The 17,547-nt window shown below is 45.5% G+C and overlaps 1 pseudogene across 1 annotated transcript in view; it reads left to right on the forward strand.

The window, feature by feature from the left end:
- The window catches only part of LOC144169490 (neural cell adhesion molecule 2-like), a 250,270-nt pseudogene that overhangs the window by 229,996 nt on the left and 2,727 nt on the right, over positions 1-17,547 (forward strand). Inside the window, exon 9 of the transcript XR_013322458.1 lies at positions 2,231-2,359. The product of XR_013322458.1 is annotated as a neural cell adhesion molecule 2-like (transcript). The remainder of the gene's footprint in view (positions 1-2,230; positions 2,360-17,547) is intronic.

The raw sequence follows: 17,547 nt of genomic DNA on the forward strand, positions 1-17,547 counted from the left end.
CTTCCTACGTCGTTCCACAGCTTGTGGTTTTTCGCATCTTTTATTCTTGTTCTTAAGTATTTTACGTTTCATTGGTCTTTCAGATCATACGTGCGACCAATTTCCACTTTTTTTCTTTGTTTGAGTTACAAGTCTTCTGCCTGAGTTTATTTTCTAGTCCGCAGCTATCTCTTGGTGTAGATTACTTTTTTGCCAGTCCCACTTCTTGGTGTGTTTCTTGAGATAAACCAGTTTCTATCTACCTGCTCAGCAGGGCTTAAATTTTCATTCGATAAGTTAGCAGCATATGCTTGCAGTGGGTGTTTACAATTATTTATATTGAGGGAGTACAAGATTGTATATTCAGATCACTGTTTTATAGATCTACTCAAATATACAGGTTGGAAATATCTGTGTGACAGGACCTCACTAAAAGCACAATTGCTATTTGTAGTTGGACAGCGAATAAACGAAAGTAATTGATAGTGGATCTTCAAGTTGGAGAAACACGCTTTCACTCTCCGCCTAAGGACTAGCCTCATAGCACAAAATGTTGCATGCTGGTGACAGCCAGTTTTGCTTGTTTGTTTGTATGGTTGCTATGTAGATTACAACACGGTTCAAGGCACAGTTTAGCGAAACATAATTAAAGGAATGTTATAGGCGGGAAACGTACTTATACACTTAGTAAACCACTACCCAAATTATGACATTGTTTAGACGCAACAGTAATACAACACTGACCAATATCATGTGTGTACTTCCCATTATGTGGTTTGCCTCCACTGCTAAGTTTTCTGTGGGCGATTATTTTTTGGGTAGCATTCACTTCTACTAAAAGAACCAAGCAGACATTTTTTTTCTTGGAAGTCATTCGTATGACGAATTCACTCAGAGTGAATATTCCCGAGGTGCCTTTGTAATTGGTGGTTTACTGTCGCATTTGGGCAGCTAGTGCCGTAATATCCAGTATACTTAAAAATTGATGGTTCAATCATGAAGAGTATGTATAACCCTACTCAAAAAGGTGCTTAAAGTAGCCATGAAGACAAAACACAAGATTGGTTCATTCAAAAGATTGCCTCGTTAGAATAATGCTGACACCACTTTTAACGCAATTTTCGCTCAAATAAGCTATATAATTAGGAAAAAATGGAGTAGCCATGCGACCCACTAGCTCATTTCCCACAACAGAACCTATGATGTCATACCAGCCAGCTCTGCGATTGGTGGAGGCCCGCAAAAGAAAACGCAAATGAGGCCGATTTGATAAGCTTGCCGGACGAGCTATTTGTGCTTAAATTTAGGGCACATTCTTTTTAAAGCAATAAGAATGGTGGGACAAACAGTGGAAGTTACGAAAGCACACGTAAACATAGAAATAGCGATGCGTAGTGTTGTTAGTACTGCGCGCACTATGCTTGGTTTAGCTGTACAGGACTGCGGAGCTTTGGGGTTTTCTCGGACGACACTGGCCGACTGACACAAGCAACGGTGTCTTACGTGACCATATATGTCGAACGAGCCCTAAGTTTCACGAGGCAATTATTTTCTCCCTGAACAAAAAGAAGCCAGGTTAAAATACGAGCAAAAACAAACCAAAGGCAGAAAAGGGCTGTCCGCGGTATGGTGGAGCCATCTAGGTTCACTAACGGTAAACAAGACTTCGCAATCGGCTGCAGAGCGGTCGGTCCCTGTGATGTCATTGCAAGCCACAAAAACACATGATTTAGCGGGAAAATCAAAATTTTAACTTCAATTGATTAATCTGTCAATGAATAAAGCATCGTCTCCATCCGGACAAGCGCTTGAAGCACTACAAAACACGAAATTTATCGGATAAAACAAACTTGTTTTTTCTCTGCATGGATCCTTAAAAGCTACCAGAAAAAAAAATTTTTTGGCTGGAGCAATATTTCTTCTGTGTTTCGTTATTCGCTGGGCGATAAAAATCGGAGGCGTCCCGTCAAAAAGAAAGTGCTGCTCCATGCTCTTGTTTGGAGGCCTCAACAATGTGTTTATTTTTGTTTTAGTTCTCCGTGGACGCTTCTTAATTACCGTTGCGTAATAAATGAGGTAGACCGAAACGTAGGTTTAGCGTAAGGCTTGCACAGGTGAGCTAACATCTTATCATTTCCAATGTGCCATAGCGTCTGCTGTCACCGAATTAAGCTCTGTTGTGAGCAATTTCTCCCGTTATTGCACTCCGTGCGTTATTTCTGATGGCCACCATGTTGCCGGGCACATGCAGGAACGAGGCTGCAGCTATCGGACGAGACTCTGCTGACGATGCTCATATCGGCCGTCACAGTGCTCTTCCTGCTACCGCTGTGCATCATCGTGGCGCTGAGGCTACGTAACAAGAGGAACTACGAAGAAGGTGAGGCAGCTGCATCTTTTCGTTGCCGAGCAGTCCTCATGAGGGCCGTTAACGAGGGTCCGATGTGTGTTCAGTTTCAGAACTGGGCACCTGTCATGCCATATTTGAATTCCGTGAAAACTCAAACCAGTTGCACCCACTTTTTCTCAGGCTCGCCGTTGAGGTTGAGTTAACGTTTTAAGTGGGGCCAGTTGATTCATTTTGAACTATTGCAAAATAGCGTAAAAAAAACAAACGAGAGAAGACCAAAAGGGCACATCACGTGGCTGCGTTGAGGGCAGCGGTCGTGTTGTGTACGTTTGGTTGTTAATACTCGTATTTTGCACTGTTTTGCAACAGTTCATTGAGGTTGAGGTCCACTGGAAAGCTCACTTCACCATCGATTGAAGCGTTACACAAATTCTAGTGCATCCCCAACGCCACGGTCAAATCCATCTAAAGCAAAAAGTTTCAATTTTCCCTTTGTAATTTATATTTATTCTACCGTGTTCTCTCAAAGATAAAAATGCACTTTATCTGGTAAAGGCACGTTCCCTATCGACTTCCCATCAGGTGCTAACTGGGACAAAATACTCGTGCGTCTTTCCTGACGTGCCAGAGGTTCTTATTGCGGGAAAGGCGACAGTCGAACGGGTAAGCGATAACTGCTGTGGCATTACCGTGAATATATCTTGCAGCACCGTGCTGCTCAAACAAGCGCACTGTTAGGCTGTCTGTGGAACAAGAGTTCATAGATAGATGGGGATTTTTTCTGAAAATTACTTTACGGTACTTGTTAGCAGAACTAAGTACAGACATAAATACTGAACTGTTGAACGCCGCACGCACTGTAGGCACCCCATAATTTCCAAACTAAGGAAAACAGAAGTTGGGCCGAATTAAAAAATGCTGCGAAAGAGCAGAACGTGTTGATCGATGTTAAACAGCGCACGTCGATTTACTCGTGGGCTAGGCCGACGCACTACTTCGCGCAAAATCTTAGTTTCCTACCGTTTGCCGCCATCTTAAAAAATGGATGAATATTTCTGCGGAAAATGAGTGGGTGGGTGAAGCGCTCGACCATTGTCAAATGCTCCTTGTGTGGTGGGAATGTGGATCCTTTTAATTTAAACATAAATGGAAGGTACCTGCTTTGAGGTACCTGCTTGCAATGAAGCTGACAAAACATAATATCAAAAGGCCGCGTTACAAAACAAGTACTTTGCCGTACCAGCTGAGCCCGGACAGATATTGGACGTGGCCAAAAAATTGATTCGGATTGAAAAATAATGAAGCAACAAGGCAAAAAAAAAACGGATTTTCTTGCCGTCGGAGAAGCTCCATCTTTGAAAGAGAAAAAGAAACAGAATTTTATGTAATGTCTCCTCTTGGTGCCGACAGGCTCGCCGCCTGACCAAAGAAAACTGCTTCCCCTTTTGTACCTTGCATGTGTACGGTGTGATATAACGGGCCACGTGCGCTAACAATTCGATTACCACGAATTGTTAGCGCTCGTCGACATCACGTCTTCGTACTTCAGTCTGAAGTGTATCCAATTTGGAATCTCATGTTTCCTGACTAAAATCCAGCCAAAGGGCGTTCTTTCTCTTGTGTTTTTTACTCGTCGGTTTAATTTCTGTGGCGCTGGAACGTACGATCTTATGTCTTTTTTGTCAAGAAAACCGGGGCTTGAAAACATTGTACTCTAAAACGTTCGCGAGCGCTGCCGCGATTTCAATTGATCCAATGCGTTTGATGGCAAAATCGACAGATCTCAACAAAGTACGATTATTTTCATGCAGCTGTTTTTGACTCTAGAAAAAACGCAGAGCTCCGGCCCTCTATCTACTTACAAGCTGACCGGTGTGCACGGTGATTTTCATTTTCATCTTCAATTTCATAGATAACTGGAGTAAATTACATAATTTATAATTATTTTTTTCGCACGAAGCAATTGTGCCATCAGTACTTCTAAAAATACCTACCGGTAGGGCCATTGCTTGAAACGCGCAATTTATTTTGCCTCGCACACATTACAAAGGTTGAGAAAAAGAAGCCAATGTACAAGGTTAAATATGCTGGTGTCGCCCTTCCTTGCTTTAACATCAGTTCAACTTCACATACCGTAAAGTGATCTTTTGACAGTTAACTTTTCACAGACCCTAACATCCTAGCGAGCTCGTAATATGGCGTAGTTAAAGCGCATTTGAGGCGTAGGCTGACTTGAAAAAATCAATAGTTCTTGACTTTTACAACCCTTTAGTCGTTGTATTTTTGTAAACATGCCTTTTCGCTCATTTCGCTCAATGTTATGTGCCTTCGAGCAAGTCAAGATCCTTCTGTGGGCGAGTTCCGTCGACATGTAGTACAGCGTTCATTGATTCATTACCTTTTTCGCTCAAAATCATGATTGCGTTGTCAGGCTGAGTTTGGCTTCCAGGGTTCTGTACGCCTAAGTGACTGTACGTCCCCTCCCATCAAACCTATCATGATTAGAAATCGTGCGCCTGTGTTCTTTGGTAGAAGGTGGGGCTGCAGGCCTCGGACTGAAACTATTGAGAACATGAAAGTAATCTTAGCTTCGAGATTGGATCCGACATTTACACGCTTCTAGGCCTAACAAGGACACGCAAGCTATTATCCCAGAGGAAGAAAAAGCCCGATAAAGGTGGAGTAAGCAAGAATGGCATTTGTCGCCCCACGACGCTGCCTTGGGCTTTTCGACTGACCCGACACGTGGACTTATCCCGGCCGTGCCCGACTCGTTTCAGCTGTGTCCGGGAAGAGGCGGCCAGTGAAGTGAAAACAAACATCGTAAAGCCTTTCGTCGAGTTCTCCACTATCGATTCGTCCGTCTCTCTTGCGATTTTAATGTTATTTCCATGCTCCCCTTCTTCATTTCTTCTGCCATTCTTTACCTTTGTTTACCTTTCTCCCCAAACTTCTCTACAATAACGTTTTTCACTTCCTCATTTTCTGCTGTCTCTTGTTCTTTTTTTGAACTTCCCTCTTCCACGGGACATTTTGGTTTCCTTCCTTCCTTCCTTCCTTCCTTCCTTCCTTCCTTCCTTCCTTCCTTCCTTCCTTCCTTCCTTCCTTCCTTCCTTCCTTATGCGCATCTACTTTATCATAATTTTAATTTTTACCTTTCCCACCTCTCTAATAGCCCTTTCTGTATCTTTACACCTTCTTTCTCTACTTTCTTTTCTTTTTCATGTTCTTGCTTTCTTTCTTCTATTGTTTTCTCTTTGCTCGTTATTCTCTATTTTCTGACTCCTCTCCCCTTTTCGGTTCGTTGTTCCCTATTTCCTGTCTTGTTTATCCTTTATTGCCGATGTCTTGTTCTTTTCCAGCCTTTTTTCTTCTTTCTCGTAACTGTTTGCGTATCTGCCTATTTTTCTTACGTGTTTTTTTTAGCCTACTATGAGCGAGAAAGCTTGGCGCTTCTAAGAGTAAGGGAAGAAGGCGGAATCGGGGATTTTCCGAAGCTTCATCACGCTGTAGCAACTGTCACTGCAGCAGCGTAAGGAACAAAAAAGGCGGTTAGAATTCCTACTGCAGGCACTGAGTAAAACGAAGAAACACGAGAAAATTGTTTGGCCACTTCTGCGTTACTGTTCCCGTACTTGCTACTCGCCGCTTCTCGGCCTTTCTTGAAATGCACAATTATGACATGTAGCGCCAGTGTTGTCAGATGTTGAAAGAGACAATGGGCAGAGAGGAAAGGGAAATAAGGGAGGAATGACGAATGTTTGCGAGTTTCATTGGATGACCGGGTCAAAAGTTCAGCGTCTCAAGGAGACACAGTAATTTTAGGGGCTACGGCGTGTCTTTATTCGCTTTTTCTGCGTACGAAGCCGCTCGGACTATTTAAACAAAATTAAAGTCTTCAAGTCTCCGAAAAATGTCTAGCCTCACCCCTAGGCTACAAAACGGCGGTAATCAACAACCGCTAAAAATCGAGACTGCAGCGCTTGGGCAGATCGACGCTCAAGAAGTCTAGGAAACCTACGCGTATTCAAAACAAACTGGCAAAACGAGGCACGGAGGCGTTTATTCGTAAATGTATACGTCATGTGAGACGACTAGGAATCAGCTGCATTTGCAGAGAACGGCGTGCACTAAAGCCCGGAGGCGTGTTATGCCCGCCCGGCGCACCATCCGGCACATCAGCTGCGATCTTCCTCTTTTTTTAAGCAAATTAAACGGCGGAAAAGGAGGGGGGGCACGGGGGGGATGAATTATGTGTGCGGCTTCGTGACTCCCGTTCCCCGAGCAATATACAGAATAACTTTCCGCGCGCAGTGGGCACTCTAGTCGAATGAGAAGGCCTTTAGCTTCATTGATTCTGCTGCCATCGCGCTGCCATAGCTTTCCTTACCGTAACGTTAGTGAAGTATTTCATATATCAGCGGATAACAAAAGGGAACATTTGAAAAGCGCGCTTCTGGCACAAACGAAAAAAATATTCGCAGGCATTGCATTCTCGGTGGTGCTTGGGCAGGCGTCAGCTTCGTACCACGGGTGTAATAATGCTATTTTGTGCTCACTAATTCTTCCCGGTCGGATGCATTCTGGCCGTCTTCTGCAACCAGCAGCAGCGGCCAGACGGGTGTACATTCGGTAGTTGTGGCGGCCACAATGTCATTCGTTGTGTGGCATTTCTCTGGAGGCCATGCAATCTCCAATTGAATTACCCGCTTCGTACACGCGAATGGGCGACACGTGCGAGCCACTCGAGTGGCTCGCACGTTGTCGTTTAAGTTGTCGTTCCAGAAATTCTGTGTCCGCTTTCTGGCATCTCAGATCTACCCACAGACGGTTGTCAGCACTCTCTGCACCTCCCCCTCTCTCTGAGACTTTCTCTCTCACTCTCACTCTCTCTCTCTCTCTCTGACGCTTCGTCAATTCTTAAAAATGTATCCCGCCACACCTATCTTTCTAGGCTCACTGTCTTTCCCGTTGCGTCTCAAATCTCATTAACTTTATGTTTTTTCCTCTGCCCTCAATTTCACTCTACAGGGTATTATAGCTGTATTTTTGGCGTCACCGACCGGTCTGTCCTGAAACACAAAGCTGTAATTGCAACGTCTGATAGGACGAGTTTCGTTGAAAAGTTTCTTGCTCTGAAAATCTCTTGCGACAGATTTTTCACAGCCGCTCAGGATGGCGAGGGAGGGACACGTAGAAAATTATAGGCCATTGGAATGAACTGCAGGACGAAATTTCAACGTCGTGGACAACAAGATTAATATTAGAAAGGCGGCCCGAAAACATTTTAGACAATCTCGCTATGCTCCGGTATAAAATGCAGCTACAGGCAAGTGTTGGTGACGGCTGCCGATAGCCCAACACGTGAAGTCGACTGATAACGCTTTTTTATGGTTTCCCAGAGTTTCAGATTTCCTTGAAGCAGCCCTCTAAGTAGTTCACAAATGTCCTCCTGAGCCCCGTATTGGCTGCCGCAAGTTCTCTACCTTCGTGTGCTCCTGTCTTTTCAGTGTTAACATCCTGCTTGCACTACACATCCAGGATGTTCCTTATGATTTTCTGCGACTTCGCCTTCGTCCTGCATCACGTGTTTTAGGTTCAGGCTCGGCCCTTCTACGACTTCATTTTCTCAAATTCAGCGACATGCTAGTACATGACCCGCTGTACTTTCCCTTATTCGAAACTAGTTTTCTAGCGTGTTGGAGCCATAAAATTACTGTCGAGGTATGAGACCTGAACTGCATAGAGCGGTTCCAAGTTAATTTCGTTAGTTGGGGCTTATTGGTTGATGTTTACGGAAATCTAAACAGCGTCGATAAAAGTGACCACACAAGGCGCTGACCAGCAAGTGAAGGTTTTTAAAGACGATAGTCTTTCTTGGGCTACTTAAACCCAGAAATTTTGGTCTGTCTGTATGTCTGTATGTCTGTCCGTCTGTCTGTCTGTGACCCGATTCAGCCACCCGGCCAAAGCAAAACAATGCCTGCGCAATAGTCGTATATAGTCACAGCTAAATCTACCCGTCTATGTCCGGTGGAATGTTCATAATTGTCAACATTGTTGAAGAAGAACAAGACATTACGCAAATATTAGACAACAAATCGATACAGAAGTGATATTTGCAGTGTTCCTTTATAAAAAAATCAAACATGCTTGAATTTGCGAAATTAAATACTTCATCAACTGCAGAAAAAGAATTCACTCCGCCGTCGCCTGCTGTCGCCCGCGCCACTATAGCTTCTGGGGCCATTTTAAGAAATCAACCGGCAACAGTTACGCAAGGTTCCACTAGGTAGGTTCCACGTTCTGCTTGCAACGCACGTGGAGTAGGGAAACGCGGTTCTATAAACGCTGAAGTAGGGCGCCTCGATTAACGCGCGTCTTCGCCGTACGGCAGCGTTCGCATCGAGTCACCCGGTTTGGAGCAGTGGAACGCGGGAAATTTAAAATGATTTAAGCAAATCTTTGGCGTCTGTACCTTGGGAGGAGCGCGACGCAAGAGGAACAACATGAGAGGTGAGCGGGAAAGCGAAGGGAGGCATTTACTTCGCAAAAGCCGATAAAGACTATCGTCTTTTGACGGCATTTGCAACGAAAGGAGCAGATACGCGGCCAATTTAATTAACATTGGAGCTGTTGTACAAGCCGGAAGTTCGCCGTTGCAGGAAAAGATACCAAGAAAATGCCGAGCGCTCCTGAGCGCGTCCCTCGCGGCGACCGCCGAGCCCTGGCTTGCGCAGTGGATGTGGCAAAGACAACAACAACAATAAAAGAACAAACTCTGGCGCTGTCATCAAGCGCTACCGCGCGTCTAATGCTTGGATGAGGAACACTTCGATGCATACCACTATGCTTACTACAAGCACAGTGCAAAGCAACGACGGAACATGTAAATAAACAATTTCAAACTTGTACAAATGCGTGGTGATGTGTCCTTCACTGCTCACGTAGAAAGAAATCCTGCAGCTTGGTTACGGTTCAAGCCTTGCGCGAGGTGAGCGGGAAGCAGAAGGGAGGCATGTGCTTGGCAGTGGCGCCAGTCGACTATCGTCTTTCGCCGACATTTGCAACGAAAGGAGCAGATACGCAGCCATTTTTATTGATGTATGTACTTTAGCTGTGGCCATTCTGGTACCATTTGGATTGACTGCGGTCACTTTTCTCGCTTGATGAGACGTCTAAGGCTTCATCCTTAACAACACACACATCCATCTCAGGAAACATCGGTTAGAAGGAGGAAGAAAAAACACGCATGGCTGAGCCATCCACCATCAGGACGTTCCTGGGACAGTTAGGCGATCAGTTATCTCGATACTTACACCTGCGCTGCGTATATGAGGGACTGACATCAGAGCTGGCCCCCTACCGAGTTTCTTGCCAGGGGCACGGTTCCATCTTTTTATTTTTTCATACTCTTCTTCCTTAGTGTAAGGTGCAGGCAGGGAAAAAACGGTTTTGTTGCTATCCACCGCCACATGTTCATACATTCACCCAGTCCGTTTCAGACTCCTGCCAACGGTTCTGGCGACAGTCTTGTCAGCACCACGTTGTACTCTATCTTTGTTAGAGGCGTAGGAAAACTGCAGTGTAGAAGAGTGGGAGGTGCAACGGAGTTTACTAATGACGATCTGAAAGCCTGAATTTTTCGGCCATATGAGTGTACCTCCTCTAAATGCCGTGAATGCTTTGAGAAGAATTAAGGCTTAAAAAAGTTTTTTGCCGTGGAGACATCGCAACCATGTCTTCCCTTTATTACAATGCCGTGAAGTAGCCAATAGCCAGAAATGCTTGCGAGAAAGGGCCTCTCCTAAAACAAATCTGGAACCACATGACGGAAGGGTCAGACAAAACTGCTTTTGGGGCCTTGAAAGTATTAATATTCCTTTCTCGTAGCCATGGATACCTACCATTGTTAGGAAGTTATTTAATAAAAACATATAATATAAGCAGTATTAAACATTCAGGGCTTTCCTTTCAATTTCTTTCATATTTTTAAGGGGGCAGGGAAGGGGCGGCTTTTCTTGGAATGTTGTGGGCCTCTCTAGAGGCTGCAGAAATGGTCACGTAATGAGGGTGCAAACTCCTTCCTGTGTCGTTAGCCGTAGCAACCTCCTGAACTACATCTCACCGTGCTTTCGGGCTCTTTCGCGGACGGCAATAGCTAGACAGTCGCAGATACAGCCCACAACGCAACGGAAGACCAGAACTGGGCCTGAATGAGGCGCTGTTCATTTGAATCGAAGTTGGGGAACTTTTCTTTTCTTGTCCGGATTACGCGGGTCACTTCACACCGGAAGTTCCCTTCTTTGGGAAGTTCCCCCAAGATGGGAACTTCCCCCATCTTCTTTGGCGCTCTTTGCCCATAGTCGGCCTTGCGCCAATAAAACCCAACCATCATCATCATCATCATCCGGAACTTCCCTGCCTGGGAAGTGTGCCTTGTATCCAGTTGGTGGCCGAGTGTGAACTTACTTCCACTGGAAGGCGGAAGTACTTCCATCGGAAGTTTGTTAGACGTCTTTCTCCTGCCTTTGAAATGCCGTGCTTTGGGCGTCCTGGTACTCTGATTTTAACCCTCACAATATATGTGGCACCCGCCGCCGTGGCCAGTGGCTATGGCATTGCGCTGCTGGGCACAAGGACGCGGGTTCGATTCGCGGTCGCGGCTGCCGCTTTTCTGATGAAGGCGAAAAGCAAAAAACGCACGTGTGTTCGAGATTTCGGCGCGCGTTAAAGATCCCAAGGTGGTCAAAATTAATCCGGAACCTTCCACTACGGCGCGCCTCATCGCCTGTGAAGCGTCGGCGCGTTAAACACCACAATCAATCAATCAATCAATCAATCAATCAATCAATCAATCAATCAATCAATCAATCAATCAATCAATCAATCAATCAATCAATCAATCAATCAATCAATCAATCAATCAATCAATCAATCAATCAATCAATCAATCAATCAATCAATCAATCAATGACAATACATGTGGCAGAGTCTCTGCGAGTGCCCAGCAGAGTGGCCACCTGCCAATCGCGGATACCATTCTCGCACCCATTCTGTCTGGTCTGTTTCTGCAGCTCGTCCCGTGTGTCTCGCTGCTTCCGTGACGCATTTTTACGAACTTGCGTCATTATTGATTTAGTGGGAGCTACACTGCGGTTAATACTGCATCCAAACGGAAGAGCGTGCGCGCTAGATTTGGTTTGGGGCGGAGAAAATGCTGAAAAGAAAGTTAATTTTACTGTTTCCATCGAGCATATGCCGAAGTTTGCAACCTGAGTCACGCAAGCTCCTGATTAAGGGATTTACAACCACAAACGATCGATGAAAAAAAAAAATGCTCGAACTGAGAGGAAAGCAATGTTTCACATTGGCGTCTTTATTGGGAAAAAGTTAGTAGAAAACGTTTGATCAAGATTTTCGCGTTGCGTGGGGAGGCAACACGATTGCCCAGTCTTTCACTTGTAGGTCAACGGAAGGTCACCGGAAGGAAATTTTATTCTTCCGTGGAATTTTGTTCACTGCGATTAAGAATTACCCCTGTTAGCTTCCCGTGGCGGCGGCTGTCAGATGGCTAAAGCGTTGTGTTGATGGGTATGAGATCACGGGTTCAACCCCAGCAGCGGTGGTTCTCCTCTTTTTTTTTTTTTTGAATAAGAGCTAGCAACAAAAACGCCCCTGCATCAGCATTTTGGCTGAGCTGTAGCTACTAGTAAGCGCAATTGATTGAATAATAAACTGAATGAGTTACCGAGGCATCGCTGAAAACTGTTGACTGTTTGAATTTGATGGATTCTATTTATTGTATCATGTCGACGGAAACGTCAATTTTTAGCTCGTCTGTTGAAATAAACGAATAAGATCAATCAATTTCAACGAGTCAAGAGATTGATTCAATAGAACAGCGATTTGTTCCCTTAAATAATAATTAAATTTCAGTCCTCCCCATTTCTCTTCTTTTTCTCTTACCGTACATAATAAGTCATAAAGAGAGGGCGTGATTCACTTACAAAATTCCTGGAGGCCTGTAGCTGTCACCGACCTCGCCGTGTTCGCAGTGACCTGTTGCACCAAGTTCGGACTGCCTTGGTGCAATTTAATAAGCGGGTGCATAAAAGAATATTACTAAGCATACCGGGAAATAGCCCCGAGGGCTAAGTAGTGACTCAGCAGGTCAGCAGGTCAGCAGGATAACGAAATCAAGGTTTCTAGCCGGAATCTCTGATAACACCCGGTTATTTTCACAGACTTTGTAATAAGGGAACGATCTCGCTCTGAGTTTCCAGGTAAAGAATGAAAATTCCATAACAGAGCAGCAAATTGTGAAGCTCCTGACAACAGCATGTAAGCTTTGTTTCTTTCCGGGCGTTAAGTAACAAAAGTTTTTTTTTGAATGAGACAAAACAGAGCTGTACCATGTTCTTCGTACAACAGACTTTACACTTGGCCACTTTCTCGCGTTTCCTCATTCAAAGTCGAAGTCAAAGTCAAATTGGTTTTGGTCTGAAAAGATGCAAACTAATTAGTATACAGACGAGAGTCCTAAAGTCCGTAGACTGTAACGAGACCCTCGATGAGGAAATCTAAAGATAACTTTGTAAAGCAACACATAAAACAAATAAACATTACCCCGCCTAATCAAGAGAGCAGTCCAAATAAAAATATCGTTTCAGAATCAGGAAACAATGAAATAAACTAAACCACCTATAAACACACAAAATTGGGAAAAATATTGTAATAAGCATCAAGCATTGGATAAAGGAGTGGCTACCCTGTAAAAATGTAATGACAACTGAAGAATGCAAGTGCCATTTTCGAAGTTATTTACAACCACAAATGCTTTAGGCATTCTTTAATGCTTGTTATCGACGACAATTACTTCCTGTTGAGAGAGAGGCTGTTCCGCAATGAAAAGGCAGCGATGCAAGACGTTTCTTGCCCCAATTATTTTGCAATCTCGGTTAAAGTCTCGCACCTGGCACAGGATAATATCGGCTGATCTATAAGTGTTCAGCAGCGGTTAAAACGAGTGCCGATAAATACACCACTGACTTCAGTGAAAGTCTTTTTTTTTCGGCATAAAGCGTCCCAATTTGAAATTTTTGCGAAGGGGACTGGTACAAATTGTAAAACCACAGTATGCCTCATTGTCCGATTTTGTATAGGCCAATTGCAACCAATGGCACGTGAAAAAAAAGGGCGCTGCTGCTATCTTCTGATCAATGTACCTAGATTGAGCAATGCGCTCCTCCCTTTTCCTCACCTCCGCCACCCAAGAAAGAAACTATCAGCGCAGGCGTGGAATTGCATAGCCGTAAATGTGCGGTGCAACGCAGCAGTTTGACAGAAGACATGTCCAGGTTTTATGTCACAAAAAAAGAAAACCGGTTAAGAAAAAGCAAACACGCAAGCTTCAATAAAGTGCCAAAACCTAAGTAAAGACGACAAGGCTCGGAGACTCCGTAGCACGCATAGCACGAGCATTGCAATAACTATGACGCAAAAAAAGTTCACGGCAACATCAAAGCAGAGGCCTTAGCGCTAATAAATTTAAAGGAAAACCGGGAGAGCTTCTCGCTAAGAGCACAGAAGACAGGCTGAGCTGACTGAGCATTTTACGACGAGAAAAGGGGCTTTCGGCGCGTTAGTGCCGCAACCGAATTGAGAACGTGCTCTTCGCCCCCACTCGAACTTTTCTTCTTTCCCACCGCCCTTTCAGCCTTTCTGTCTATCACCCATGCCTATCCCCTTCGTACACAGCTTTCTTCGAGAACCCTGCCGCCGAAAGAAGCCGTAAAGAAAATTACGCGTCTTAGGACGACACTATTTTCCATACCCCTGCTCTTTCTATCTCCTTTTTATTTATCCCACACCAGATCACTCCCAATTCACTAAGCAAGCCCAAGCGTAAGAGGTGCCGGGCTTTTCTACGTTGCAGTTTAGCGCTGCTGCGCGGACTCGCACGAAGAAGCCTCCCGACCTCAAATTTGCCCCTCGCTTTACTCCTCCCTCTCTTACGCCCCTCTTGCCGTGTTTTAGTATCATTTTGATTTCTCAGTTCCTTAAATTTGATTTTACGCTCTTAATTACGTGGTTTTTTCATCATACCCGGAGCTATACGGTAGCCCATCAGTGTTGAAGCAACGGTTGACCCCAGCGAGCTTTGAGAGCGCGCCAAAATCTCGTTCTCTGCTTCCCTCCTACTTTTTTTACTTATTCCTAAGCTCAGACGGCCAGTGGCTTTTCGTGAAATTAATTTAACCACCGCCTGCGTCCGCTAGGCAGCGCCGCACTTTAATTGAAGTAGTGCCCATTGAAAGGTGATGTTTCCACATTTCGTGGGGTTTTTGGCCACGCGTGTTTCTGTTTTTCTATGATGCATTTTGTTACCCCTCCTGTCGCGGTCTTCATTCATGTAGGGCAAGTTTGCATAGACTTTAATTTACTAACGGCTGGTTGCCGGAAGAGCAAAAGCAGCCAGAAAATCTAGCGCAGCGATGTTGTCTTAGGAGACGCCATCACGACGGCGTGGGAGTCCGTGTCCGGGCTACGCGTACTACAGGGTGCTTTAGAGTAATCAGGGTCGTAGCGGGCCTCGCGCAAACGCTTCTTTGCTGTTCTTACTTTTCGCCTCATAAATATGCGTTGGATGTAGCCTAGAGGAAGGTTATTAACTAAAATGCTGCTGCTGCTTCTCGCTTGTGTCGTCGCATCAAGCTGTCCTTTCACGGCACAGCTGTTTGCCCGCGTTGTGGGAAAACCATAATGTAGCTCGTTCATTCGGGTCATGGGCCGGTTCACTGGGCGTAGAACAATCATTGTCCGTCGTCGTCGCCATCTTCGTCAACACACAAGATTAGACGAGAAGCTGATTTTGAGGATGGGGTGATGACAGTATTAATACTGATAATAATGCACTCGGTGTGCAAACACATCATGATCGTTATCATAGGCTCCACATAAACCATTTTAACTGTCGCTGTTGTATTCATGTCCACCGCTTGGAACGGCGTTGCAGCACTGCGCCTGCTTAGAGATATCGGCGCTCAATTGCAACGCCAGCGAAAATGAACCGTAGCTACTCTGAAATCGGCTATTCTACTACTCGGCTAATCAGCTACTCTGCTGACGGTCGTTTGCAAACCTTTCGATTTATTGTCCTTCAATTTTAATTGAGTGACAAGTCGTCTTGGTTAAGAACAAGTTTCACCTAGTCAGCTGACCTTAAAAATTTGCAAATTAGCATGCATGTTCCGTTCCAAAAGGGGTATCATTCCGGATGGATGTAAAACATTAATTAGGGTGTCGATATGCTGCCCCCTCCCCCCCCCCCCCCCCCTCTAAGCAGACCTGAAAGATACCAAAACACTTTTAGGGCGCTGCACTTTGGCGCCCGCCCCTGTAGTTTGACGGCGGTGTTGTCCTCGTTACCGAGCGAACGAAGGGAGAACCGAAGACAGAAAGTAAACGGAGCAGGACAGTGGGGCGATAGTGTGAGGGGGAGGGCGGTATGCAGAGCCGGTGCGAGACGCTTCTCGGCGGCGACGCATGGCGAAAGTGTGAGCGGGAGGCAGTGGGACATGCTGGGCGGTGGAGACGCGCTGCGAGATGACGCCCTGCAGACGCGTGCCGTTCTGTGCTAAACGATGACGCGTTCACTTCCTGAGACGCAGTTCGCGGTCCCTTCTCGAGACGCAGATTGCGATCCCTTCCTGAGACGCAGTTCGAACCGCCGACGCAGAGGCTTATTTGCGCGGGAGGTGCAAACACGATTTACAACAACATGCTCGACGGCGGCGACACGCTCCGAGATAGCGGCAGAGTAGCGCGCGCCGCCGTGCGTTCACTCATCACGCGATCACTTCCTCAGACGCCGCAACTATTCGCCGTGACCGAGAAGACTAGTTCGCACAGCGCACAACTTTCGCATTAGGGACCATAGTAATCGTCAGTCATTTTTATTCGCAAGACCATTGAGCAGAATCGTGCTAAGAGAATATTTTGCAAAAAAAAAAAAAAAGACGCTTCTTGGTGAAACAACATTCGCATTGGCGGGGCTCGAACCCGGGAGTTCGTTCCAACACCCCCGATACTACCCCGCGAGGTTACTGAGGCTTTTTTTTTTCTTTATCGCATAGGAGCATACGCTCAAGTGGGTGTATCCCGAAACAACCCACTCCCGCTTGAACCCGCCCCGCTTAAGCCTATGCCCGAAACGCACGTGCCGTTTGACCGTTTTCTGTTTCAACCCGTTCCCAAAACACCCTTCCCGTTTCAACCCGCTCCCAAAACGCCCGCCTCAAATAGTTCAGATAAGTCTCTGAGCTCGCAGTGCACTTTGAGCATCCAGAATTGTGCGGGGCAAGGTAGTGTAGGTTACTGAGTAACTACTACACCATATTTTACTCATTCCTTGCCCAAATATTAAGCGCAGGGGCAGCTTCTTTTTTTACCTTGACTCTAACTCTACTCGCTAGATGGCGCCACCGCCATGTTTTTTTAAAGCTCTACAGGGGATGGCTACAGTATTCTCAATACAACTACAGTTATTGTGAACGCTTGACCCGAAAAGTGAAATATTCAAGCTACTTTAAACGAAAGCAAATAGATATGAGCAACAACATTATGCGTGATTGTTTTGAGACTAATTAATCAGATGTCGCTACTTGCGCCGCGGCGGCCGGATTACGCAAACCGCAAACGGTGTGTTAAAGTGTTCAACCGTTTTCAGCGGCAAACGGAAACTACGGCTCCGGGTAACACGGGGAATGGTGACGAAGACACGGTACCGATATGCTAAAACTCTCTATTATAGGCGGATAACTACCTAAATGTGCCCGCATTACAAATGAGCATTACAATGAAAGTGCTTCGCTCAATTGCGATATCACCCAGTCGGAGAAAAAAAGAGAGAGGGAGAGAAATCAAATGTTTTTTTTATTGGGTAGAGGTTGATGTTAACGGGCCTCGCCCCGCGGAATGCGGTGCGCCGGCTTTTCCAAAACTCGAGACATCATCTGGGTTTATTATGTTCTACCCGCTGATTAAAGTCCGAGGCTCTAGAGTAATCATAACTACACCTTTAGGCACGTCCCAGATTACTTCCCATACTTAACAGGTTCGCAGTCTGGATTCCGCGGTTTAAGTGGCTCTGACACATTTTCTGTGGCGAGGCGAAACTGCGAGTTCAGCGCCATATTCTCTAGCCTGCCTTGAAA

Source organism: Haemaphysalis longicornis, unplaced genomic scaffold (assembly GCF_048455015.1).
Source record: "Haemaphysalis longicornis isolate Haplotype H1 unplaced genomic scaffold, Haemaphysalis longicornis Haplotype H1 scaffold_2, whole genome shotgun sequence".
Lineage (NCBI taxonomy): Eukaryota > Metazoa > Arthropoda > Arachnida > Ixodida > Ixodidae > Haemaphysalis > Haemaphysalis longicornis.